Source organism: Hyaena hyaena, unplaced genomic scaffold, assembly GCF_003009895.1.
Source record: "Hyaena hyaena isolate Hyena2069 unplaced genomic scaffold, ASM300989v1 scaffold_396, whole genome shotgun sequence".
Taxonomy (NCBI): Eukaryota; Metazoa; Chordata; class Mammalia; order Carnivora; family Hyaenidae; genus Hyaena; species Hyaena hyaena.
In genome coordinates this window covers 694719-722096 of record NW_024081027.1, presented here as the reverse complement: position 1 = coordinate 722096, position 27378 = coordinate 694719, and the positions used below count along the sequence as shown (strand labels likewise).

Genomic DNA, 27378 nt, shown 5'->3' with positions numbered 1-27378 from the left:
GGGATGGGGACACAGGCGAGGGCACCCAGTGGATTCTGGGGTGGAGAGGAGGAGAGTAGTGATCAGAGGAAACTTCAGATGCTGAGTGAGCTCTGAGCTGGGCCACACGGCGTGCGGAGGAGAACAGGACGTGGCAGGCAGTGGGGGTGACAGGCAGACAGGGTCAGAGTTTCCGGTCTAGGTGCAGGTGAAATGCAAAAGGAACGGAGGGTTAGAATGTGCAAGACCTGGGACCCAAACTTTAGCTTTAAAGCCACCTAAAGAGGCTAAAAAAATTAAAATTTCTTCCACCCAGAAACTTTTAAACAGGAGTGACACGATCAGGCCTGCATTAAAAAAGACCACTTCTGCTGGAGCATGAAAGCACGGAAATGGGAAGCGGAGAAAGAGAAAAGCAACAAAACAAGCAGTGAAACGACAGTATTTTCACAATTGTCTCAATTTCCACTTACTTAGTCGTGACCTCACACTCACCAAACACACACAGACTGAAACTCCGCCTCCTCAAATCCAGTGCTTCGGCATAAACATTATTTATCTCCACATTTTGAGGTGTTCACAGATCTCAGCCTCTTTGTGGTCCCTGAAGTCACAATTTTGTAACAGATCCCAAAACAACGCTTTACACACAGAAGATGCTCAGCGACAACTGAATGGGATTCCTCTCAGGATCCCCTGGCCCCTTGTGATCATAAAAGCAATAAAATCCCATGGTTAGGGGTAAGGACTTTGAGTCAGAAGACCTGGGTTCAAATGCTGCCTCAGCCACCTTATTGTGCAAGCCTGGTCATAACAAGCGACCCACCTAAGCCTCAGTTTGTCTGTCCTGTAAAGTACAGCAGCATCTATCTCAAGGGCTGGGGATGAAGCTCCGTGAAGTGGCAAGCACAGAGCAAACCCTCACTGAACACTGGTGATCATTTATAACTTTACGTATTCAGTGCTTCCCACACTCAGGCCATTGCCAGGAGCTTCCCACACTCTTAAATCCGCACAGCGATGTTTCCATCCCATTTTACAGATGAGAAAACTAAGGCTCCCACAGCTGAATTCGTACAAGGTCTTGGGAGCCTCGGATACCAAGGCATCAGAGATGTGACTGGAGGAACTTTTAGTAAAAGATCATTTAGCCCAGCAGTGGTTCGACTGTGTGTGATACTTTTGGCAATGTCTGAAGGCATTTTTTATCTTCAGGACGGGGGATGGGGGCGGGGGAGAGGCGGCTGGCATCTAACGGTAGTCAATAAATACTACCGTGTGCATCCTAGATGCACAGGACAGCCCCCCCCCCCCCCCCCCGCCAAACCAAGAGTGATCAGACCCGAAATGGTAGTGACCAGGTTGAGAAACCCTTTTCTGGCCAGATCATCTTTCTCATTTTCCCACTTCTGGAGCAATGGCCATACGGATCCTATGTGAATACTTCTGGTATAAGGGGGGGAGGGGGGTTCTGTCCCTCCAGGGGCAGCGCAAGCAAAAGTTCTTCCCCGCCTTCCCTGCACACAGTAGGTATCAAACCCATTTCAAGAAGCCTAGCATCAGAGACCGGAAAAGGAAGAGCATCCCTCCCCCATTGTTCAATTGCGTGCAGGTTGTGTTTTCAACACACACACACACATTTTACAAATCCCAACGTCCCACGCCCCAAAAACAGCTTTGTTAGAGATGGCGTTCAAAAAATAGATGTTCTCCTAGGGCTCCCATACATACCGAAGGGTATACACACTTCTAAAAGGACCTCGGCTCGGCCGCGGTCCTCTGACTACGACCACAAAAGAATCTGTAGGATTTCCCCGGGGAGCGAGCCCGCGGGCCGTGACCTCTGCGCGCTGGAGGCGCTCACCCTACTCCCTCGCCTCGGGCTTCGCTCTCCCGCCCCCGGCTCCTCAGCTCCCAGGACTACCAGGGCCCCGGCCGCGGAGCCCGGCCGCCAGGCGCGTGCCCACGCCGTGTCCCCCTCGCCCGCCCCTCGCGGCGGCTGAGGAATCCGGCCCGGGGCCTGTCGCCGGCGCCCACACCGGCCGGCCCCCGCCCGCCCGCCCGCCGCGGCCCGCGCGCGTCCTCTCCCGGCCCGGTGCGGCCTGGGCCTCGGCCGGTGCAGGCCCGCGGGCGCCCGCGGCCGGGCCAGGCGAGCTCAGGCCTGCCGCGGCCTACCCCGTAGGGTGCCGCCGAAGGCCCCCGCCTCACCTGGACTCGGGCGGGCTGGCCCGGGGCTGCTCCGGGGCGGGCGGGCGGCGGCGGCGCGGCGCTAACGGCTCCGCTCGGCCTCGGTAGCGGCGGCGGCGGCAGCGGCGACGGCGACGGCGGCGGCGGCTCCTCCTCAGCGCGCACGACCCGCTCCGGCCCGCGGCCCGGACACGCCCCCCCGGCGCGCGCGCCCATTGGCCGGCGTCCGCCACGGTGCGCTTCTCATTGGCCGACGTGCCTGTCTCGGCGCCCAGGGGCGCGCGGCGGGGGCGGGACTTCCGGCTGGCGCCGCCTGCGAAGGGCTCGGCGGCCGGCGGAGACGCGGGTGGCGGGCGATGGCCGCGGAGGGGGCCTGCTGGGGCCCAGCCCACGGAGGCTGGCGGAAGGCGGTGGCCCAAGAGCCGCGCCCCTCGCCGAGCACATGCTGTGTGACCCGCGTCTGTCTTTCCCGCCGCAGCCCCGCCAGGTAGGAATGGTCAGCGCGCCATGGCTGTGGGGACAGGACCCGGGTTCGAATCCCGACCCCGACGTTTCCGCACTACGTGCCGTTGGTAAGGGACTGACGTCACTTCTTCAGGCCTCAGTTTCCTTATCTGGTATGGCGAGGAGGTGGGGCATGGGACGTGGTTAGCCTTCCATCAGCGTTGACTACCAGAGTTAACGGGTTCCCAGAGGCTCAGTTCTGCAGTTGGTCTTTAGAGTTTTATTGAGTGTCTACTATACGCCAGTCACTTGTATCGGCAGCGAACAGGCAAAAATTTAGCCACAAATGTTAGCCAGGTGCGTGATTTAAATTTTCTAGTAGCTGTGTTAAAGAAAAATTAAAAACAGCTACTTTTAACGATGTCTTTTATTTCAGGGTGTGCAAGATGTTCCTTCTACATGTAATCAATATAAAAACTTAGGAGATCTTTTATCTTTTACGTTTTTTTCCCCCCACAACTCTCTGAAATCTTCTATGTTTTACAGGTACGGCCCATCTCAAGTTGGACTGGCTACGTTTCAAGAGTTCAGCAACCTGGTGGCTCCTGCCTTGGGCCCTGCAGTGCCAGATGGGGAGACAGAAAAGGAATCAAGTGGATTCCGAAGCAAGTGGTGGAAAGGGGTAAGAAGAAACGTACACTGGATAAAGAGGGTGGGGGATGTGGCGGTTTCACTTTGAAAGAGGGAGGTGGGGAAGGCTGAGAAGATGGCATGAGCCGAGGGATCCTAGGAATTGAGCAAGTAATGATTTGTTTACCTGTCGTTTGTCTGGTAGAACTTCCTGCCGTGATGGGCATGTACTTGATCACCACGGGCTAATGTAGTAGCCCCCAGCTCCACATGACTTTTGGGCACTTAACATGTGGCTGATGCCACTGAAGTTTTGAATTTTCAACATACTTCATTTTTCCTTAATTTAAATCTAGTCCTGTAATAAACAAACTCCTGACACAGAGCTTGTCATGGATGGCATAGATTTGATTGAAGGGTAGCATGGGCTCTGAATGTAGTGCTGAATCTTCATGCGCGTTCTCCTGTGTGACCCTCACAAAAGCTCTGTGAGATGGGAGTTTTTATCACCGTCGCCATGGTGAAGATGGAAATTGCAGTTTGCAATTTACGGAAATATTTGTAAGTACAGAATTACCATTTTCCCCACACCAGTTTTGCCCATGAGTAACATCTTTCTTCATTCAACGTTTTTTATCATTGAGAGATGGAGCATGAGCAGGGGAGGGGCAGAGAGAGAGGGAGACACAGAATCCGAAGCAGGCTCCAGGCTCCGAGCTGTCAGCACAGAACCCGACGCGGGGCTCGAACCCACGAACCGTGAGATCATGACCTGAGCCAAAGTTGGATGCTTAGCCGGCTGAGCCACTCACTCAGGCGCCCCTCTTATTAGTGACATCTTTCATTAGCACGATGCATTTGTTATGATGAATGAACTCATACTGATACATGTCAACCGAACCTCATAGTTTATTAGATTCCCTGTTTTTTTACTTAATATCCTCCTTTCTGCCCAGAATCCCATGCAGGATAGTGCAGGATACCACATTACTTTTAGTCGTCCTGGTCCTCTCTCTCTCTCTGTCTCTCTGTGTCTTTTTTTTTTTTTTTTTTTGGAGATATAATTGGTATGTGACACTTCAGTTGTAGATGGGCAACATAATGATTTGACGTATGTGTATATCACAAGATAATTACTACAGTTAGTCAACAGCCGTCGTCACCCCTAATTACAAATATTTTGTTGCTGTTGTGGTGAGAACTACGATCCTACTTGCTTAGCTGTCCTGTTTCTTTAGACTCCTCTTGGCTGTGGCAGATTCTCACGTTCTCCTCGTTTTTGATAATTTTGAGAAGGACTGATCAGGTATCGTAGAATGCTCCCCAGTTGGAAGGTACCCGGTGTTTTCCTCGTGGTAAGAACGGGACGGGCTTTGCGGGGAGGAAGACCACAGATGGAAGGTGTCGACTCTCATCACATCCCATCAAAGGTATGTACTCCCAGAATGACCCGTGCCTGTTGCCGTGGCCTTGATCGTGGGCCGAGGTAGCATTTGTCAGGCTTCTCCACTATGAAGTTACCCTCCTCTCCTTTTCTGTGCTGTGTACTTTGTTGTTATTTTTTGTTATTTTGTTTTTTAATCTTGATTTATTTTTGAGAGTGAGACAGAGAGAGACAGAGTGTGAGTAGGATAGAGGCAGACCCAGAACCTGAAGCAGGCTCCAGGCTCCGAGCTGTCAGCACAGGCCCTGACGCGGGGCTCAAACCCACAAATCGTGAGATCATGACCTGAGCCGAAGTCGGACGCTTAACCGACTGAGCCACCCAGGGGCCCCTGTGCTGTGTGCTTTGGAAGAAAGTCACTTTGTGCAGCACACACCTGAGGAGCGAAAGAGTACATTCCCTTCCTTGAGTGAGGTATCTGTGTGCACTGTGTGGAGTTCTTCTGCATGGGAGATTTCTCTTCTCTCCCTGATGTATCAGCGTATTCGTTATGTAACTATAGCAGCATGGCCTCTGGATATTTATTCTGTGCTCTGGGCTATAACCCAATACTAGTTTATTTTGGTCAAATTATTCTAGCTTCTGCCGTTGAGTGTGCTTTCAGTCGGTTCCTGTGGCTGCTTGACGCGCTCCCGTCTATGTATGTGGTTTGGGGTTTTTTGGTTTTCTTGGGGGCCCTTCCTTACTCTCCGGTACTGCAGGCCGCTCCAGGCTTATCTCATGCGTCCCCTGCCCCAGTCCTGGAATCAGTCAGTTCTCCCAGCCTGGTTCCTTTCTGTAGAGAGTGATGTTAGAAACCAAGATCTGGGCACTTGGAATGCATGTTGCTCCTGGGGTGTCGTTTCTTTTAGGTCGTCAATAGTTTTTTGTTTGTTTGTTTTTAAGTTTATTTATTTGAAAGGGAGAGAACACGTGAGCAGGGGAGGGGCACAGAGAGAGAGAGAGACAGAGAGACAGAGAGAGAGAATCCCAAGCAGGCTCCACACTGTCAGCAGAGATCATGACCTCACCCAAAATCAAGAGTCAGACATCAATCGGCTGAGCCACCGAGGTGCCCCCTAGGTCATCAATGCTTTTTAACCACCCACAGTGTGCCTGGTGCCAGTACTCAGCCCTGGGGATACAACAGTGACCATGCTAGAAGGGGCATCTGCCCTCACGCAAGTCCCCATCAAGCTGTGGGGACAGGCTTAAGAGGGTAACTCCAACATCGACTGGGTGTGCCACCTTGCAAAAGTTCTTTAATCTCTCTGAGCTTCCGCCTCCCTATCTGTGAAATGGGGGTGTTATAATACTTTGTGAAGGCACTGGGAGAATTAGCTGAAATCACCCACTTTTGGAACCTTGAGAACAGAGTGCGGCTTGAAGTACTTCTTCAGTCCTATTGTTGTGAACAGTAATCAGAAATCGCACGATTACCATCGTTATAAAATCACAAAATAATTACAACCTGCAGGGGTTCAGAGCACCAGCCAGGCATGCAGCGGGAGAACCTGACCTCATTTTGGAGTGACCAGGGGAGATTTTCCAAGTCATTGGGATTACAGCTGAGGTAGGAGGCAGAGGTCACCAGGCAGACAGGGACAGAATGTTTCAGGCAGCAAGAACAGCAAGTGCAAAGGCCCTGAGGCAGGCATGAGGCTGGCACACTTGGGAACTGAGAAAAGGTCAGGGGTGGAGACGGGGTCACGAGAGGAGACTCATGGGACTGGAAGGGGCAAGTCACCCAGGGCCTGGTGAGCCGTGGCAGACCGAGACTCGGTCTGAAGAGCGAAGCAGGTGACTTGTCCAAAGGCACATGTTTCGTAGGGGACAGTCAGGATTGGAACCCTGGTCAGCTTGGTCTCAGAGGTCTTTGTTTTCTTGGTCTGAATTTAAGATAGGAACTTCTCGCTTTGGAGTTCTGTTTGTTTGTTTTCTTTGGGGTTTGGTAAGAAGCATCAGTTGGTTTTTAAGGGTAGGAATCTGAGTACACTCTAGCTGCCGAAGTTCTAGATTGTTCTTGCCGTCACTTTAAGCTCAAATTCTGAGGACCCGTGAGGTCAGGAGACCCAAAGATGACTTAGCTTGCATCCCCGCAGGAGGGGACGACACACAGACGTGTAAATCCAGCCAGGGCGACAAGGGGTAGGCACACACCCCATGTATTCCAGATGGCAGCGTCCACGCTGGAAGTGGCAGTGGGAGCATGGGGGTCATGGGGCTTCTGGATGGAGGGGCCCGAAGGAACAAAGGCCGGATCTGTCCCAGGGGACCTGTTAGGAAACGGGAACCGTCAGGGGCACTGGGTGCAGATCGTGAGGCGGGACCAGACGTCAGTCTCCAGCTCCAGAGGCCCCTGGCGAGTCCGGCAGTGATTGCATTGTATCCCGCAGCCCAGTAGCTGCCAGATTACAGCTCAGCTCTTCCCACACCTGCTTTTGCACAGCCTGCGAGTGAAGATGGTGTTGCCACCAGCAGGCTCCCTGCTGCCTCAGTCTGTGGATCTCAGGGTCGGGAGTTCAAACCCCGTGTTGGGCGTGGAGCCTACTTACACAACAAAACCAAACACGAGAGCAGAGTAACATCTTGTGACATAGGAAAGCTACGGTCTAGGTGTCCCCATCAAGTCTGATGGTGACGCGGTGACACCGGTTTTCTGTGTGTGGCCCACGGCTGCTCTCGGGCCCCAACAGCGGAGGTGGATTTGCCCGGGCAGGGCCTGCCTCACGGCCGTGCAGACTACATAGTCTCACAGGGCTCTGCCCTTCTGGCACCGTCTTAAAATTATTTCTTTTTTTTTTGATGTTTATTTTTTGAGGGTGAGAGAGCGCAAGCTGGGGAGGGGCAGGGACAGAGGGGGAAACAGAGAATCCGAAGCAGGCTCAGCGCAGAGCCCGCCGCAGGGCTCGAGCTCCTGAGACCATGACCTGAGCCGAAATCAAGAGGGGGACCTTAACCAACTGAGCCACAGAGGCGCCCCGCTGTTTTAAAATTCTTAATAATCCATGAATGAGGGCCCCCTCCTTTTTATCTCGCACTGGGCCCTGAAAATCGTGTAGCCCATCCTGGTACCAGAGGCCAGACGGCCCACAAAGCCTGCAGTATTGGCCACCAGGCCCTCTTCCGGAAAAGTGTGATTTCTCCTGTCATGGACGGAACAGCAGCCTCCAAGGGTGTCCGTGTCCTGGGCTCCTGGCGCCTGTGTCTGTGGGACCTTACCTGGCAGAGGGGACTTTGGAGATGGTATTAAGGATCTAGAGGGGGGAGATGACCGTGGATGATCCGCATGGGACATGTCATCACAAGGCTCTTAAGAGCATCAGAGTCCCAGAAGACGATGCGATGACAGGGGCCGAGGACGGTGATCGCACGGCCGGCCCTGAAGGTGGGGGAGGCGCCGCGAGCCACAGAACACAGGCCGCCCCTAGAGGCTAGAGGAGGCCGCAGGGCTCCCGGCGCGTCCAGGAGGGCCGCAGCCCTGCCGCCACCCCCATTCTAGTCCGGTGAGACTGCCAGCAGAGCCCGGAGCTCCAGGACGGCGGGAGGATAAACGTGTGTTGTTTCGGGCCACCAAGATTGCAGTCATTCGTGACAGCCGCCGCAGGGAATTCGTGCACCTGTCGTGGGCAGTGAGCTTGTAAAAGGATTCTTGTAGCCAAAGAGAACTCAATCTGTCTGTCTATCTATCTATCCATCCATCCATCTATCTATTATCTATCTATGTTAATTTTGAGAGAGAGAAAGAGAGAGGGAGAGGGAGAATCCCAAGCAGGCTCCGTGCTGTCTGCGCAGAGCCTGACAGCCTTCATCCCACGACCCTGGGATCACAACCTGAGCCAAAATCAAGAGTTGGACGTTTAACCGACCAAGCTGTCCAGGCACCCCCAGAGAGGATTTTAGATGAGAGACCAATTTTGCTTGTTTGCTCTCTTGAAGGAAGCAGCTAGAGGCAAGGGTGGTGCACACACTTCCGAGCAGGGAGATGTCGCATTGGGAAGCTGTCCGGACACCCCGGGGTGGGGGCGGGTATGGAGGGAAGGACGGCACAGGTTTGAGGGGTGCGATCAGCGGGAGCCGGTGACCAGTCAGATGTGGAAGGGAAGCGGCCTGATTCATTAGATGTGGGGAGGGCTGTGACATCCAAACCATTCACTCCGAAGGTGGGTGGCGGCTGTCGTGGGGACGTCCCCTGGTCAGCTCCTGCAGCTGAGGCACCAAGGTACTCATTCTGAGAACAGAAGCCGGGCAGGCCTGGACAAGCCCAGAGAACCTTCTGGCACTCGTGCACTTCACAGTCCCAACTCCAGTCTGATTCCATCCTGAGCACCGAGCAGCTCCGTTGTGCTAAGAAACAGGAAGCTGTGTTTCTTCTCAGGCAGCAGCATTTATTTTCAGGTGAGCAGCGGTGTGGAGCTCACGTCCCTGGTCGTTTCAGAATCAGAAAACCAGGTCGCCCAGGGTGCCGGCTCCTTCTGGGCCTGGGTCCCCATGGTTCCCCGGCAGGCACCTTGCTGGCCCGGAGGTCCAGGCCCTGGAGCACGTGCAGGAATGCGGCCTTTGAGGAACCGCCTGCTCACGGTTCCTTGCGCCTTGCTCTGCTTCTCAGTGAAAGGCAGGGGGCGCCACCCGCTCAGGAACACACGGGGACTGGCCAGGCACCAGCCTAGAGCCCCACAGAGCAGCGAGGGCCCCACTTCCCATCTGAAAGCCATGGCTCCTCGACCGCCACCTCCTGAGATAGCGCAGGTCACTGACCTGGATGAGCTTGGCAAGTTTTCCAGAATGATCTTTCTGTAGCTGACCGGCCGTAAGCAGTTCTCTGCAAGAACAGCCCTGGGCGCCTTATCTCTCATCAGGTCAAAGGCTAGGAAAGGCCCTGCAGCTCTGGTCCCTGGGGTCACAGGGTGGCCTGGCTTCCCCTGTGGTCCTGGAGGACTCCTGAGCGTGATTACTTTCACTTCTAGGTGTACGCACTCGGTCACCCGCAGTTCTGTGGTCACACAGCCACTGTTGCTTTTATTTTTCATTTTTAAGATGTCTGATTTTTGCTTTCCGTGCAGAACAAGTTCTCTCTCTTGCTTTGCCTGTAAACGTGTCATGTGTATTTGTTGGGTTTTCTGCAGTGATTCTTGGGACGTTTCTTTTATATATATATATATATTTTTTTAATGTTTATTTATTTTAAAAAAACGTTTTCATGTTTATTTACTTTTGAGAGAAAGAGAGCATGAGCAGGAGGGGCAGAGAGAGAGAGGGAGACACAGAATCTGAAGCAGGCTCCAGGCTCTGAGCTGTCAGCACAGAGCCCAATGCAGGGCTCGAACTCATAAACCGCCAGATTGTGACCTGAGCCATTCAGATGCGTAACTGACGGAGTCACCCAGGCGCCCCCCCCACCCTTTTTTTTATTTTAAGTGAAAACTCTGGGGTTTCTAATATATTCACAACGTTGTGCAGGCATCACCACTATCTCATTCCAGAACATTTCTTCATCCCAGGAAGACACTCGTGCCCTTTGGCAGTCACTCCCTACCTCTGGCAACCCCTCACCTACTTTCTCCATGAATTCGCCCATTCTGATGGCTTCGTATAAATGCAGTCATGTCATACGTGGCCCGTGTGTCTGGCTTCTTTCACTGAGCGTCACGAATTCAGGGTTCATCTGCAGTGAGGTGTGAGTTGGTTCCTAATAGCCGAGTAATATTCCACTACATGGAAACGTCACTTTTTGTTTGTCCATCATGTGGTGGACATGGGGGGCTTTTCCCACTTTTTGGCTATTATAAATAATGCTGCTGTGAACATTCGCAGATAAGTTTTCTTTCTAATGTTTATTTTTGAGAGAGAGAGAGAGAGAGACAGAGGGCGACTGGGGGAGGGTCAGAGAGAGAGGGAGACACGGAATCTGAAGCAGCTCCAGGCTCCAAGCTGGCAACACAGAGCCCGACTTGGGGCTCGAACCCATGAACCATGAGATATGCGAATATATGGTTTTTTAAATGTATTTAGATCTTTTTTTTAATATTTACTTATTTTGAGAGAGAGGGAGGGGCCGAGAGAGAAGGAGAGAGGATCTCAAACAGGCTCCACGCTGTTGGCAGAGCCCGGTGCAGGGCTCGATCCCATGAACCCTGAGGTCATGACCTGAGCTGAAATTAAGTTGGACGCTTAACCGGCTGAGCCCTCCAGGCACCCTGTGAACATATATTTTCCATGCTCTCGGGTATGTACCTGGAGTGGAATGGCTGGGTCGTGTGGTAACGCGATGTTTACCTTTCTAAGAAACCACCAGACTGTTTTCCCCAATCTGTCTTTATAAATGATGGGGCGCCTGGGTGGCTCAGTCGGTTGAGCATCCAAATTCGGTTCGGGTCATGATCTCACGGTTCGTGGGTTCGAGCCCTGCATCGGGCTCTGTGCTGACAGCTAGCTCAGAGCCTGGAGCCTGCTTCAGATTCTGTGTCTCCCTGTCTGCCCCTCCCCTGCTCACGCTCTCTCTCTCTCTCTCTCTCTCTCTCTCCTAGAAATAAATAAAAATATTAAAAAAAAATTTTTTTTTTAAATAAATGAAATGGAGGCCTCATGCTTGTCAGTCGCCGGCGGGGAGCCAGTCTGCTGTGACATTTCTCCAGCCTCGTTCTTCACCCAGTGACCCGCAGGGAGCAGCCCAGGGACTCGCATGTTCGCCGTAGCCTGCATGCACCATTCTGTTTCCTCCCCCGCCTCCCCCCCCCCCCGCGACAGCCACACTCCCTGGATCATAAAATCTCCAAACCCCCCAACTCCCCAGACAGAACACCCAAAGCACACCCAGCGGGCTCTCTCGGGGCACTGCATACACACCCAGCTCTGTGTCAGAGCGAGTTGTGGGACAGGAATGAGCCAGCTGTTATCAGTCTGTATTAAAAGCTCACACAAATTGATAAGAACCAAAGGAGCAAAGATCAAAACCAGTTCGAGGGAGGGGAGAGTCAACAAACCTCAGAGCGGTTCCACAACCAAGTTGTCAAGAAGGGGGAAGGGGCCCAAGGAGGAGGGCTAGTCCCGGTGAAGATCATTCCAGCACTGCCAGAACTGCCTGCAACCCCCCCTCTCCACCCCGCCCCCCCAGCTGGCTTTCCTCAGGCAGCAGCCATGTTAAATTGGGAAGACGCCCATCTCCCTGCTGGGCATAGAAGAGGGTTCGTGTTCTGCCCCTGTGGTCGTACCAGTGACAGGTATCCTGAGTCACCCATGGAGGGCTGTCTGCAAGAGGACATACTTTTTTTTCTTATAGATTAAAAAATATATATTTATTTTTGAGAGGGGGGAGGGGCAGTGAGAGAGATAGAGGGAGACAGAGAACCCATGCCGCACTGAGCCCGACCTGGGGCGCGAACTCAGGAACTGCAAGATCATGACCTGAGCCGAGGTCAAGAGTTGGATGTCTAACCAACCGAGCCACCCTGGCGCCCCCGGGAGGACATTCCTTGTGGTCTTCGGTGAGTCACCTTCGGCTTGGCAGCTATCTGAATGCCCAGAGATGAGGCTGGCTTGGAGAACTGCGGGCCCACTTGGAAAGGCGGGTAGGAGGCCTGCAACCATCCAGAGTAAGGGGCTCCTGGCCTCCGGGCCGGCCGCCGTGTGGATGCAGTTCAGTCCTCGCTAAGCCTCTGAGCTGGGTCCTGTCAGCCCCATTTTACAGAAGGATCAAGTGGGCCCAAGATCACACGTTGCCAGAGATTGGCAGAGAGGGGCCACCAGCTGGGACCATGGTGCTAAACAGCTTGTTGTTTAAGAGAACAGGGTGGGGCACAGAACCGCCCGGATACTGCACAGGGCCCTCCACCTGGGGTTGGAAAAATGAGGGGGAGCGTGGAGAAAGGGGAGGGCGCGGGCCAGCACTGAGGGAGGCCCCATCCCCAAGGGGATGGATGTAGGAAAGACCCAGTAGGATACAGATGGGAGGTGGTGGGGTCTAGGAGAGGGGAGGGGCCGGAGGAGAACGTTCGCAGGGACCACTCTGGAGAAGGAGAGCTCAGCTGGGTGGGGAGTCATGGGTTCGTGGTGGCTTCTCTGGGGTGCTCTTTCCACTCGCCTGTTTGACTGGGACCCAGTGGCTTATGATGGTTGAGTTTGGAGGGAAGGAGTCCTCCTCAGTATGCAGTTAAAGCCTTGGGTCCACATGGGAGAGTGGAGAAGCCAAGGCCATGGAGAAAGGGTCTGTCGTGTTCCTTCCCCGAGTGCCTAGGCACCTGACACGCTACTGTCTCACCCAGGCCCGCCCTGGGCGTATTCGTTCGCTCTGGGCAGGGTGACAGGGCAGCCCCAGCCCGGGTGAGCAACAAATGCATTTCCTCACATTGAAAGCATAGAGTAAATGCTTTCGGTCATACTTGTGCAGATTTTATTTTTGAGTCCTCTCTACACCATCATGGGGCTCAAACCCACAACCCCAAGATCTAGAGTCTCATGCTCCACCAACTGAGCCAGCCAGGCAGCCCTAAATAAACATTTGCTACTATTCTATGTGTATGAAGTTACATTTTAAACAAAATCTTTTTATTATTTAAAAAAGTTATTCCTCACGGTGCATTCCGGAGGCCAGAAGCCCAAGATCAAGGTGTTGGCTGGGCTGGATCTTTCTGAAACTTCCCTCCTTGGCTTGCAGATGGCCACTTCTCCCCGTGTCCTCACATGGCCTTCGGTGCGCATCTGTGTCCTAATTTCCCCTTTTATAAGGACACCAGGCATACTGGATCCCAGCCCACCCTGATGGCCTCATTTTAACTTGATCACCTCTTTTAGAGGCCCTCTCTCCAAACTGTCACATCCCGAGGCCCTGCGGGGTGGGGCTGTGACACACGAATTCTGGAGGTGGGGTCACATTTCAGTCCACAACACTAGGGGAGCATGTGACTTGCCGCAGCCCACCGGGTTCCCGCAGGGGTGGGCAGAGGAGCTCAGGCGGCCCCTCGTCACCCGTGGGCCCTACCCAGCCTTCCACGCCTCAGGAGACAGGATTCTCGGTTTTGAACACCACCTTCTCTGTGGATGGGGCTGACCTGGGGCCCGGGTGGGGGACGGGGAGCCGTACCTCAGGGGCTCGGGCCCAGAGAGCAGCCACATGAGCTACAGGCGGCACAGGAGCAGCAGGGGGGGGACTGGCATCTTCCCAGGGCAGTGCTCCTACCCCCCGGAGCAAGGGTCTTCCTGGGCGCACACCAAGGGGACCCCCCCCGCCCTGGACACTTGCTGTCCTTCACTGCTCCAGGGCCTGCTCTGCCCAGACCCCCGTCTCCCTCCTGTCCCCCGGCCAACACGCCCTGTCCCTTTCCCCAGAAAGGCAGCAAGTCTGCTCCCCCCGGTGCCGCGAAGAGAGCAGCCGTGGGACCCCTGGCACGGGATCTGGCTCAGGCACGCAGTCACCAGCATGAGCCCTGCTCTCTGTGGCTGCTGTGGCCCCTTGAGGGACTGGCTGAGTCTTGTCACCCCCCAGGGCCCAGCACCCAGCAGGCACTCAGGGTTTGCTGGCCGAATGGACAAGAAGCGGGCCCTTCCGAGACCCTGGCCTGCGCTGATCACGTAATGGAAGGGCCCGCCTCTAGCCCCCCTGCAAGCGAGCCAGACCCCCACCCCCAAGCTGGGGGCCCTTCCACGGCTGTTGAGCACAGAGGGCACCCCACCCCTGCCCTGGCCCAGTGACCACACATCTGACCCCAGGGGTGTCGCAGAGGGTGTTACAGGTCAGCAGCAGCAAGGGGCTGGAAGGGGACACCCCACCCCCAACTCCCCCCTTCTGTTGTCACGGGTCTGTTACCCGCCGCCCTGTGCTTCGTGAGTGAACTAGCTTAGGCCTCACCCAGTGACCAGTGGCCTTAGCACACCATCTGCCTCCCCTTCCCAGCGTGGGGACCCGGAGGCCAGAGCGGTCAGCCTGGGGAGGGGAGGGGCGGGGCGGGTGGAAAGTGCTGCTTCTATTCCATCCTCTTCTCCCTGGGCCTTCGCGTTCCCAGCTAGGAGTGTCCAACCCACCCAGATGCACCCAGGGCAGGCCAAGGGTCAGGAGAAACTGAAAACTGCTTTTCTCAAGAAAGGCGGGACTGGTGCGGAAAGGCCAAAGGTAAAGGTCACTGAGCAGAAATCTTCCAAGGGGGTGAGGGGAGCCCCTCGGGGCTTGGAGCCGGGGGCCAGGGGGCAGCAGCTAGTAGCTCCGCTGTAGGGCACTGGGCGTCCCTCCCCCTCCCGCTGTGACAACCACATCTCTCTCCAGGCATTGCCTGCCGAGTGTCCCCTGGGGGCAAAATCGCCCCAGGTGAGAATCCCTCGCTTTGCAGACCTGAGCCTGGAAAGGGGGCTCCCTTGCCTGGGTTCTTGGGCTGATGTTAAGGGCCTTCAGATCACAGCCGGGTGACCCACCATTTTCCAGAACTGGGTCCACTCATCCCTTCCCCCAAGAAGTGTTTCGTGGGCACTTGTCTAGACGTGTGACCCCCATGGGAGCTGTGGCAGGCAAAATAATGCCACCACCACCACCACCCCCCCGCAAGATATCCACACCCTGATCCCCAGAACCTAAGAGTATGTCACCATACATAGCAACAGGGGCTTTGCAGATGTGGTTAAGACTCCGGAGATGGAAGATGATGCTGGATTCTCCAGGTGGCCCTGTGTCATCACGAGGGTCCTGAGGACAGGGACACCGGAGGGTCAGAGGAGAGAGACGACAGAAGCCAGGCTGCAGAGGGAGAGACACCGGAAGGTGTTCCACGGCCTGCTTTGCAGAAGGAGGAAGGCCGCGAGCCAGGGAGCGCGGGCTGCTCTGGAAGGTGGGGGAGGGGAGGACAGATCGGCCGCAGAGCCCAGGACGATTTTGGTCCTGCCAATGCCTTGTTAGGACTTGTGCCCTCCAGCACTACAAGATAATGAATTCGTGTTGCTTTAAGCCACCGTGGCTGAGGTCACTTGTCGCGGCGGCAGGGAACCCACATAAGCGTGCACTCTGGGGCCGGACTCGAAGGGCCACTGGGCGGTCAGGCTGCCACCTGCCTCTCTTGGGCACAAGCCACCTTGTGCCCGAAGGCTGCTGTCTCTCCCACCAGATGCATAAGACTCGTGTGAAGGTTGGGGGTCAGGGCTTGGGTGGATCAGCTTTTCGCAAGCTGTGAACACTTTTGCAGGCAAAATGACCATTTTTTCTCCCACCCCCAACCCCCAAAAGTTACACATAAAAGAACCAAAAAGTCTTTGCTTCATGTCGCAGACTTTGAAAGGTTTCCCGTGTTCTTCAAGGTGTCCTGGGCCCAGTTCTTTTCTCCCCCACCCCCAGGAGGAGACATCTTTGACTTTGAAGGCCAACGTTAAAGGGCAGGTGAATTTTGCGTCCAGAAATTCAGAAATGGACGCATAGCCCACAAAGCACCAACAGCCCCTTCATCAGCAGCTAAAATACTAAAGGGGGGTGTTGTGTGGCCTCAGCCTGAGCCCAGAGAAATGGATTGGGTACAGAACCTTGAGAAAATGCTTTTGTCTCAGAGATAACGGAAAGGAGGGGAGAAGGACACAAAGCAGGTGTGTCTCTGCACCTAGCAGAGCCACCAGGGGCCTGTGGGCAGAAGTTCAGGAGATGATGGGGACAGTGAGGCAGGAAGGGTCAGCGATGCCAGGCTTCTTTGGGTCCAGGAAACCGGAGAGGCATCCCTGGTGTTTATCCACTGCCAAATGGGGCGGCGACAGAGAAAGGCGAGCGGGAGATGGGCCTTGAGAGCAGAGAGGTAAGGAGTGTGTCAGTTACAGTTTTTCTTTTCTATTATTTTATTATATTTCTATTTTCTATATTCTATAAGTGATGGGGGGAGTTACTGGGGGGGTTACTGGAGAGGAATTACTTGGGGGGAAGTTACTTGGGGGAATAATGGCTTTCAAAAACCTCCCATGCCCAGGGCGGGTAGCATGCTCAGAAAAGACTTTAGAAGCCCCCAGGCGATTCCCCCCCCCCCGCCCCCCGCAGGAATAAAGACCCCGGCAGAGCTGTGAACAACCTGGCTTGCTCTTGCAGGAGCCCCAACCCAGAGTCAGTCTGCAAAGACCGGGAAAGTACTTTGTCCCCTCTCTTCTTGTCTCTCCTTCCTCCCATTCTCCCCTCTACCTCTTTCTCACCTCTTCTGCCAAGCCCCTTCTCTTCCCTTCCTTGTCCTTCTTGTCTTCTTCCTTCAGGCATTTAAGAAAGTTCTGTCCAACAGTTAGCTGATTAGAAGCCAAAGGAAGAAGACCTTCAGATGCTTCAGAGACCACACACAACAAGAAATACAGTCTTTAAAGTCTTTTAGAAAAGTCATGGGCATCCCAGAGGCAGGCGAGAAAAAGAGAAAGACCATTCAAAGAAACAATGGCTGAAAACTTACCAACCTTAATAACGATCATCAATCTGTGTGAGCAGCTCAACAAATTCCAAGCAGGAAGAGATCCACACCAGGACACTATCATCGAATTGTTGAAAAATAAAGACAAAGAGAACCTTTAAAGCAGCAAGAGAGAAGTGACTCATTACGTACAAGGGCTCTCCAATGAGAGCAACAGCTGAGTTTTCATCAGATATTGTGGAGGCCAGAAAACAGCCAATGACATTTAAAGGGACAGAACCTTGAGACCAAAGAGTCTTTGCTTCACATCGCTTCTCAACGAGGAGCACCTGGGTGGCCTAGTTGGTTAAGGGTCCAACTCTTGACTTCGGCTCAGGTCATGATCTCATGGTTCATGAGTTCAAGCCCTGCATCAGGCTCTGTGCTGCCTGCTTGGAACTTTCTCCCTCTCTCTCTGCCTCTCTGTCTCTCTTTCCCTCTTTCTCAAAATAAATAAATGTTAAATGTTTTCCGTGCCTAGAAAATAAATGCTGAATGAATAAAAAAAAACATTGTCAACCAAGAATTCTGTCTCTAGTAAAACTATCCATCAAAAATGAAAGAGAAATTGAGATATTCCCAGATAAACAGAAGTTAAGAGACTTGGTGTACCAAATACCAAAAGGAGTCCTTCAGGCTGAAATGAACACTAGCTGGCAACTCAAAGCCACATGGAGAAGTAACACTGGAAAGATAACTACATAAGTAAATATAAAAGCCAGTATTATTGCATTTTTAGTTTGCGACTATTCCCCCCCCCCACCCGCTGCCATGTGATTTAAGAAACAAGGGCCTGAAGCAAGAGTTCTGATAATGGGAATGTGATACATCAAGACGTAATGGTGACAATAACACTATAAAGAGGAAGAGACAGCTGTACAGGGGCAGAGTTTTGTATCCTCTTGAAACCAAGTTGGTATTAATTCAAACTGGATTGTCACAAGTTGAAGATAGTAATTATCATCTTAGGGAAGTGGTAAGAAAATAGCTGAATATATACAGAAAAGGAAATAAAGGAGCCAAAATGGTACACTATAGAAAAATCAATGAAATGCAAAAGAAAGTAGTAATGATAAATTAAGGAACAAAATAAGAGAGGGAGACAGAATCCCAAGCAGACTCTCTGCTGCCAGAAAAGAGCCCGACATGGGGCTCCAACTACGAACCATGAGATCATGGCCTGAGCCGAAATCAAGAGTCAGATGCTTAACTGACTGATCCACCCGTTGCCCCTATTTTATTTCTTTTGAAGACAAGTCTTATATTGGGGTACCTACATGGCTCAGTTGGTTAAGCACCTGACTCTTGATTTTGGCTCAGGTCATGATCTCATGGTTTATCAGCTCAAGCCCCATGTCCAGCTCCATGCTGACAGTACGGAGCCTTCCTAGGATCCTCTCTCTCCCCCTCTCATTCTGCCCCTCCCCTGCTTGCACATGAGTTCTCTCTCAAATAAATAAATAAACTTAAAAAAACCCCAATAAAATAGCAGGAGTAAGTCCTTTCTTATCAGTAATTACCTTAAAGATAAGTAGATTAAACTCTCCAAAGAAAAGACAGACACAAGAGATAAGAGATCTGGCCAGCTATATACTTTCTATAAGAGCGCCAGACACAGGGGCGCCTGGAGGGCTCAGTTGGTTAAGCACCCGACTTCGGCTCAGGTCATGATCTCGCGGTTCGTGGGTTCGGGCTCCGCGTCAGGCTCTGTGCTGACAGTTCAGAGCCTGGACCCTGTTTCAGATTCTGTGTCTCCCTCTCTTTCTGACCCTCGCCTGCTCATGCTCTCTCTCAGAAAGAAACAAAACAAAACATTAAGAGCATCAGACACAAAGATCCAAGACACAAATAGGTAGAAATGAAAGAGTGGGGAAATGAAATTCCATGTAAACAGTAATTAAAAGAGGGCTGGGGTATTTATAGTACTATCAGACAAAATAGACTTTGTGCCAAAAATTGGTTTTAGAAACAAAGAAGAACCTTACCTGCTGATAAAAGGGTCAGTTTACCAAGAAGACACCATAATTATAAACATATACATACCAAGACACCTGGCTGGTTCAGTGGGTGGAACATGTGACCCTTGATCTCAGGGTTGTGGGTTTGAGCCCCATGTTGGGTGAAGAGAGTACTTAAATACATTTAAAAAAAAAAGTCAGGGGCACCTAGGTGGCTCAGGCAGTTAAGCGTCTGACTCTTGATTTCAACTCAGGTCATGATCTCACTGTTTGTGAGATCGAGTCCCGCATTGGGCTCTGCACTGATAGCATGGAGCCTGCTTGGGATTCTCTCCTTCTCATTGCCTCTCTCTCAAAATAAATTAAAAAAATTTAAAAAATTAAAAATAAAGTTAAAAAAAAGAGAAACATATGTACCAAATTACAGAGCCCCAGAAAACATGAATCAAACATGAGCAGCATGAAGGGAGAAATAGATCCTTTTACGATAACAGCTGGTGACTTCAGTACTTTCAATAATGGTTGTAACCAGGCCTAACAGTTGTGTTCGGAACATGCCGGCAAACAACAGCAAAACACACATTCTTCTCAAATGCATGCATTACACTCTCCCATATAGACCTTATGTCAGGCACAAAACAAGTTTCAATGAATCTAAAAAAATTGAAATCAGGGGCACCTGGGTGGCTCAGTTGGCTAAGCATCCCGACTTTGGCTCAGGTCAAGATCTCGCCATTCATGAGTTCGAACCCCATGTCAAGCTCTGCGGTGACAGCTCAGAGCCTGGAGCCTGCTTCAGATTCTGTGTCTCCCTCTCTCTCTGTGTCTCCCTCCCCTGCTCACGCTCTCTCTCTCTCTCACAAATAAATAAAAACATTAAAACAATTTTTTTAAAGGTTGAAATCATGCAAACTATCTTCTCTGAACACAATGGAATGGAGGTAGAAATCAGTGACAAAAGGAAAACTGGAAAGTTCTCAGCTATGTGGAATTTAAACAATACTTTTTTTAAAAAATTTCCTTTTAGCATACAGTGTTCTCTTATCTTCAGGTATACAGTACAGTGATCCAACAATTCTGTACATTATTCAGTGCTCATCAGGATAAATACATTCTTAATCCCCTTCACCTATTTCACCACGCCCACCTCCCCTCTGGTAACCACCAGTTTATTCTCTGTAGTTAAGAGTATGTTTCTTGGTTTGTCTCTTTCTTTCTTTGTTCACTATTTTGTTACTTTAAAAAATTTTTTTAAAATATTTTTTTTATGAAGGAGAGAAAAGACTGTGAGCAGGGGACGAACAGACACACACACACACACACACACACACACACACACACACACACAGAATTTGAAACAGGCCCCTGGCTCCGAGCTGCCAGCACAGAGCCTGACGTGGGTCTCAAACTCACGAACCACGAGACCATGACCTGAGCTGAAGTCAAACACTTAACCGACTGAGCCACCCAAGTGCCCCTACATGTCTTCTTTATCCATTCATTCATCAGTGGACACTTGGGGTCACTCCATAATTTGGCTATTGTGAGTATGCTGTAATACACACTGAACTGGCGTTTTCTTATTCTTTGGGTAAATGCCCGGCAGTGGAATTACTGAATCATATGGTAGTTCTACTTTTAATTTTTTGAGGATCCTCATACCATTTTCCACAGCGGCTGCACCCATTTGCAACCTCACCAATGGTGCACAAGGGTTCCCTTTCTCCACATCCTCACCAATGCCTGCTGTTTCTTGTGTTTTTGACTTTAGCAATCCTGACAGGTATGAGGTGATATGTCATCGTAGTTTAGATTTGCATTTCCCTCACGATCAGTGACATTGAGCACCTTTTCATGTATCTGTTGGTCATCTGGATACCTTAAACGACACACTCTTAAACACCAGTGAGTCAAAGAAGAAATCACAAGGGAAATGGAAACATACTTTCGGATGAATGAAAATGAAAACACAACAAAACAGTGCTGGGTTGGTGTGGGGACGCCTGGGGGGCTCAGTTGGTTAAGCATCTGACTTCAGCTCAGGTCATGATCTCGTAATATGTGAGTTTGACCCCTGCATCAGGCTCTGCGCAGACAGATCGGAACCTGGAGCCTGCTTCGGATTCTGTATCTCCTTCTCACTCTGCCCCTTCCCCGCTGATGCTCTATGTCTCAAAAATAAATAAATGTAAAACATTTTTAACAAAACAGCACCCAAGGAAGTGTATAGTTATAAGTGCCTACATTAAGAAAGAGGACAGATCTTAAATCAATAACTTCACTTTATACACAAAGGAGGGGCGCCTGGGTGGCTCAGTCGGTTAGGCGTCTGACTCTTGGTTTCAGCTCAGGTCGTGACCTCACGGTTTGTGAGTTTGAGCCTCGCATCGGGCTCTGCGCCGGCAGGACGGAGCCTGCTTGGGATCCTCTCCTCTCTGTCCTTCCCCTCCTCCTGCCCTCTCGAAATAAATAGACATTTTAAAAAATAAAATAAAATCAGAAGTGAAAGTGAGGACAAAATTTTGGATCTCACAGAACTAAAAGCTTATAAGACAATAGTATGAACAATCATATGTCCACAAATTAGAGAGCCTAATGCAGTGAACAGTCAGAGGAACAAGCAAACACCAAATCTGACTCAAGAAGAAATAGAAAATTCGACTGGTTCTATGTGCTACCCTAGGGACTTGACTCTTCTGTCAATGTGTGGCTTTTCAAACTCTTTTCAGAGGCCCAAGGGTTCCCACCCATCTGGGGTGAACAGGGATGGGACGGGGGGACTTCCTGGAAGCCCCCCGGTCCCTGGTTGAACCACACAGCTCTATTTCTTTTCACCTGTTTTCTCTTGGTGAATGAGGGGCTCTGCACAGCATTTCTTCAAGAGTTCACCGTGTGGATTTGACCCAGCAAACCCTGTGAGGAAGAATCCGGTGAGGTGGAGGCATCAGGCCCTGGGCTGAGTGAGGGGCAGTGCCAGCCTGGGTCTGCCGGGAGGAGAGGGGCTGCCCCCCCTCCCCCACCATCATGGTGGCCCTTGGCTCCCGTTTGATGGGCTATCCAGTGTCCCCTGCAATTCCATATGAATTTTGGGGTCTGTTCTTCCATTTGTGCAAGAAGGGTCATTGATATTCTGATAGGGATCGCACTGAATCGGTAGAGCACCTTGGGGGACACTGCCACCTTAACGGTGTTACGTCTTCAGTGAACAGGGAGGTGTCTTTCCAATTACCTAGGTTTTCTTTAATTTCTCTAAGCATATTTTGCAGTTCTCAGCCATAAGTGTTGGACTTCCTTAGTTTAACTTATTCTTAAGTATTTTTTCGTTTTGATGCTATTTTAAATGGAATCTTTCAATTCCCTTGTCAATGGCTCATTGCTATTATATAGAAATGCAACTGATTTTTGTGTATTGAGCTTGTATCCTGCAACTCTGCTGGCTCCATTAGTTTTTGTTTTTTTTTTATTTTTTTTAATGTTTTATTTATTTCTAGGAGAGAGAGAGAGAGACAGCGTGAGCAGGGGAGGGTCAGAGAGAGAGGGAGTCACAGACTGAAACAGGCTCCAGGCTCTGAGCTGGCAGTCAGCACAGAGCCCGACGCGGGGCCCGAACCCACAAACCGCGAGATCATGACCTAAGCGAAAGTCGGACGCCTAACCGACTAAGCCAGCCAGGCGCCCCTGGCTCCATTAGTTCTAATTGTGTGTGTGTGCACGTATGTGCATGCGCGACTTCTTTAGGATTTTCTTGCTATATATATGTTCATTCATTTGTGAATATATTTATTCCTTTCCAATCTGATTATCTTTTTTATTTCATTTTCTTGCCTAATCGCTCCGGCTCCAGGACTGAGCACAATGTTGAATGGAAATGAAGAAAGTGGGTGTCTTCTTCTTGTTTCTGATCTTAGGGGGACAGCTTTCAGTGTCTCACTGCTGAGAATGACGTTCGCTATGCATCTTTCATAAATGTCCTTTATCATTTGATCTTGAGGAAGTCACTTTCCCTTCCTGGTTTGTTGAGTGATTTTACCATGAAGAGTTGTTGGATTTTGTCAAATGCTTTCTCTGAATGAGTTGAGATGACTGTATAGTTTTCCCTTCATTTTGGTCATGTGCTCTATTAAATTGATTGATTTTCATACATTGAGCTATCCTTGCATTCCTAAGATGAATCTCCTTGCTCATGGTTCATGACCCTTTGAATGTGCTCCTGGATTTGGCTTGCTACTGTTGTGTTGAGGATTTGGGCATCTATAATCATCAGGGACATTGGTCTGTAGTTTTCTTATGACGGCTTTGCCTGGCTTTGTTAGCAAGGTGATGCTGATCTCCTAGAATAAATGAGCTAGGATGTGTTCCTTCCTCTTCTATTTTTTGGAAAGAGTTTGAGAAGGATTGTTGTTAATGCTTGTTTTGACGGTTTGTAGAATCACCAGTGAAGCCGTATGGTCCTGGATTTTTCTTTGTTGGGAGCTTTTTTTTTTTTTTTTTTTTTAAGAGATTTTTAAAGCATCAGCTTTTTTCAATTTTTATTTATTTATTTATTTTTTTAATGTGGTTTTTTTTTTTTATTTCTAGGAGAGAGAGAGAGACAGCGTGAGCAGGGGAGGGTCAGAGAGAGAGGGAGTCACAGACTGAAACAGGCTCCAGGCTCTGAGCTGGCAGTCAGCACAGAGCCCGACGTGGGGCTCGAACCCACGAACTGCGAGATCATGACCTAAGCGAAAGTCGGACGCTTACCTGACTAAGCCACCCAGGCGCCCCTGTTGGGAGCTTTTTGATTGTTGATTCAATCTCCTTACTAGTGATAGCCCTTTTTAGTTTTTCTATTCTTGAGTCAGATTGGGTAGTTTGTTTCCAGCAATTTGCTAATTTCATTTATATTACCTAATTGGTTGGTATAAAATTGTTCCTAATATTCTCTTGTAGTTCTTTTTTTTTTTAATTTTTAACATTTATTCATTTTTGAGAGAGAGATAGAGTGTAAGTAGGAGAGGGACAGAGAGAGAAGGAGACACAGAATCCGAAGCAAGGCTCCAGGCTCTGAGCTGTCAGCACAGAGCCCAACGTAAGGTTTGAACCCATGAGTGGTGAGATCTTTTTTTTTTTAATGTTTTATTTATTTCTAGGAGAGAGAGAGAGAGAGAGACAGCATGAGCAGGGGAGGGTCAGAGAGAGAGGGAGATACAGACTCTGAAGTAGGCTCCAGGCTCTGAGCTGGCAGTCAGCACAGAGCCCGACACAGGGCTCGAACCCATGAACTGCGAGATCATGACCTAAGCGAAAGTTGGACGCTCAACCGACTAAGCCACCCAGGTGTCCCCCAGCTGCCCCACTTCTAATTCTTTTTAAAAATTTCTGTAAGGCTAGTAGTTATGTCCTCTATTTTCTTTTTTTTTTTAAATATTTATAATATTTTTAAAAATTATTTTAAAATATTTATCTATCTATAACTTATTTATTTTTACATAATCTCTATGCCCAACATGGGACTTGAACTCACAACCCCAAGATCAAGAGTCACATGCTCTACCAGCTGAGGCTTCCAGGCACCCCTCCCCCATTTTCATTTCTGATGTTAGTTATTTGTTTTTTTCTCTTTTCCGGGTCCCTGTATTGTGTCATCTCTGCATTCATCAGATGCTATTGTAAGGCCATTGTTAGAAAAGTAAAACTAAAACATTTCCATGACAGTAGGGACTAAGTCTGTCTTCTCACTGTGTTGTAACCACCAAACCTGGCACGTAGTAGATCTTGGTAAACATTTCCTGAATTATTTCTTGCTGTTGTAGAGCATGGAAAAGGTCTTCCTCACAGCCCTCATGGGAAGACAAGTCATTAGTCTTTTTTTTTTTTTTAATGTTTATTTTTAAAAGAGAGGGAGACAGAGCATGAGCAGGGGAGGGGCAGAGAGAGGGAGATCTAGAATCCAAAGCAGGCTCCAGCCTCCGCGCTGTCAGCACAGAGCCCAATGCGGGGCTCAAATCCATGAACGCGAGATCATGACCTGAACTGAAATCGGACACTCAACCAACTGAGCCACCCCGGTGCCTTGACAAGCTGTTCATCTTGAATCTACTCTTTCCTGGGCTGATGTCTCCACACTGCATCTTCTACATGACCTTGGCGAAGCTCAGACACAGGGCTGACCACAGTCTTCCCCTGGCTAAATCCCTCAGCAGCTCCCCAGTGCCTTTCTGAGGAAGGTCACCCTTCTTGGCTCAGTATGTGAGGCCATGAATAGACTGTCTCCTCCCACCTCATCTTCCGCCACCCACCCCATCTCCCGCGCCGCAGCCAGTCTGCTCTTGGCTGGTCCCTTGGGCATCCTGCTCTGTCTGACCTCTAACACCTGCTTGCCCTTCGGGCTCCATTCAATAGTCGTTCTCTCCGGAACCCTGGTGGGGTGCCCTCTGCATCCCCACAGCCTGGGTGTGGACGTTCCTCTAGAATGCACACCATGCACCCTGTGAAAGTTCCCCCACCGGCTGTGAGCCTCACTTGGCACCTGCTTTAAAATGTGGGTGTTATTCCTACTCAGGTATGGTGAGGCCAAAAGATCAGGAGAGGATTGTCATGAACAAGACACTTCGCTACTCACAGATCCCAAGAGGAGGGGGCACGCCGTCCTCACAGGGCCACGTGGGGAAGCACCAGAGTTGGGCAGGTGGCAGAGGGAGTGGTGGAAAAACGTGGGTAAGGGCCTGCAGTCTGGTTTCCGTGGGAGGGAACGGGTGAGGCAGCCCCGTGAGCTCAGGACTGGCTAGTTTGCATAATTTCAGTGGGCTCTGGGGTATAGGGCTTGTCCCTTAGTGGTCCAACCCCTGGCTCTGGGGTGATCGGGGCAGGGGACCGTGGCCCTGAGTGTGAGTGCCCCATAAAGGAGGGCGTCTGGGTGTGGCCTCCGGATCGGCTGATTTGCAAACTGAAGGTGCACTCACAGAGTCACTATCTCCAGGATCTGCTAACCCGGAGGGCCAGTCAGTCCCATGATCAGGCAGGTGCCAGCTGTCAAAGCATCTTAATACACCCGACGTGCTTAGAGTGGAGGATTTTCAGGGCCGTGAAATACTCCGTGTGATACCATAACGATGGCTACAGGTCATGATGCATTTGCTCAAAGCCATAAAATGTCCAACACCAGGAGTGTACCCTAATGTAAACTACGGACTTTGGATGATAATGCCGTCAGCTTAGGGCCATTGATGGCAACAAACGCACCCTTTGGTGCTGCATGTTGATAACAAAGGCAACTGTACATGTGTGGGGCAAAGGGTATAAGGGAATCTCTGTACCTTCCCTCAGTGTTTCTGGGAACACTAAACTGCTCAAAAAGAAAGTCTTAATAAACATAAAAATAAAAAAAGAATCCGTGACAGTGATCTGTGGCTAGAACCCCACTACCCACCAAGGTAGCCACCACGTGTGGCTCTTTGGCGTTTGAAACGTGCTACAGATGTACAATCAAGATGCCAGAAAAAAAAAAAAAAGAGGAAATGTGTCATTAATCAGTCTTATTTGATTGCCTGTGGAAATGATAATATTTTTGTAGATAGGATTCAATAAAATACAGTATTAAAAAAATTTTACAATTGATCTTAGCCAAAAGGCTGAGAAGTGATAGTATTAAAAAAATTTTTTTTTGGAGGGGGCGCCTGGGTGGCATAGTCGGTTAAGCGTCCAACTTTCGCTTAGGTCATGATCTCGCGGTTCGTGGGTTCGAGCCCCGTGTTCAGACGTGTGCTCTTCCGAGGGGCGCCTGGGTGGCTTAGTCGGTTAAGCGTCCAACTTTCGCTTAGGTCATGATCTCGCGGTTCGTGGGTTCGAGCCCCGTGTCGGGCTCTGTGCTGACTGCCAGCTCAGAGCCTGGAGCCTGTTTCAGTCTGTGACTCCCTCTCTCTGAGCCTCTCCTGCTCACGCTCTCTCTCTCTCTCCTAGAAATAAATTTAAAAAATAAAAAAAATTTTTTTTTTTTAAGATATGCTTAATACGGCATCCTAACAGTAAATGTGGAACGAAGGAGCGAGACTTGAGCTGGGAATCTGGTCCCGCTTATTTGGGGCAGACCACTTAGCCTCTCTGGGCCTCAGTTGATTGTGTTTTTCCTGTAAAATGGGGATAGCTATTGATCCTACGGGGTTGCAGTCATCTCAGGCCACTCTTTTTGAAGGAGCCCAGCCTGTCCCCAGTGTCTTCCTTCCTAATCTCAAAGTTGTATCATGCTTCACTATTTGCCACTTGCCTTCTCTGCTCTACCCTGAGACTGTGTGTCTCCTTCACTGTTTTCCCCTGGCACCCAACCCAGGGCCTGGCATACAGTAGGCACTCGCTAAAGTGTTTGCTGAATGAGCATGAGAACAAATGGCCCCCAAGA

At 50.7% G+C, this 27378-nt stretch overlaps 1 protein-coding gene and 1 long non-coding RNA gene across 2 annotated transcripts in view; one reads left to right on the top strand and one right to left on the bottom strand.

Moving 5' to 3' along the window:
* ELAVL1 (ELAV like RNA binding protein 1) overlaps positions 1–2344 on the bottom strand; it is a 37022-nt gene extending 34678 nt beyond the window's left edge. Inside the window, exon 1 of the mRNA XM_039251557.1 lies at positions 2188–2344. The gene's annotated coding sequence lies outside the window, so the exon portion shown is untranslated. The remainder of the gene's footprint in view (positions 1–2187) is intronic.
* Positions 2345–12021: 9677 nt separating this feature from the next.
* On the top strand, positions 12022–17367 carry LOC120244862. The gene is made up of 3 exons (XR_005531657.1): positions 12022–12147; positions 16328–16419; positions 16862–17367. It is a non-coding gene; the product is annotated as an uncharacterized LOC120244862 (long non-coding RNA).
* Positions 17368–27378: the final 10011 nt, after the last annotated feature.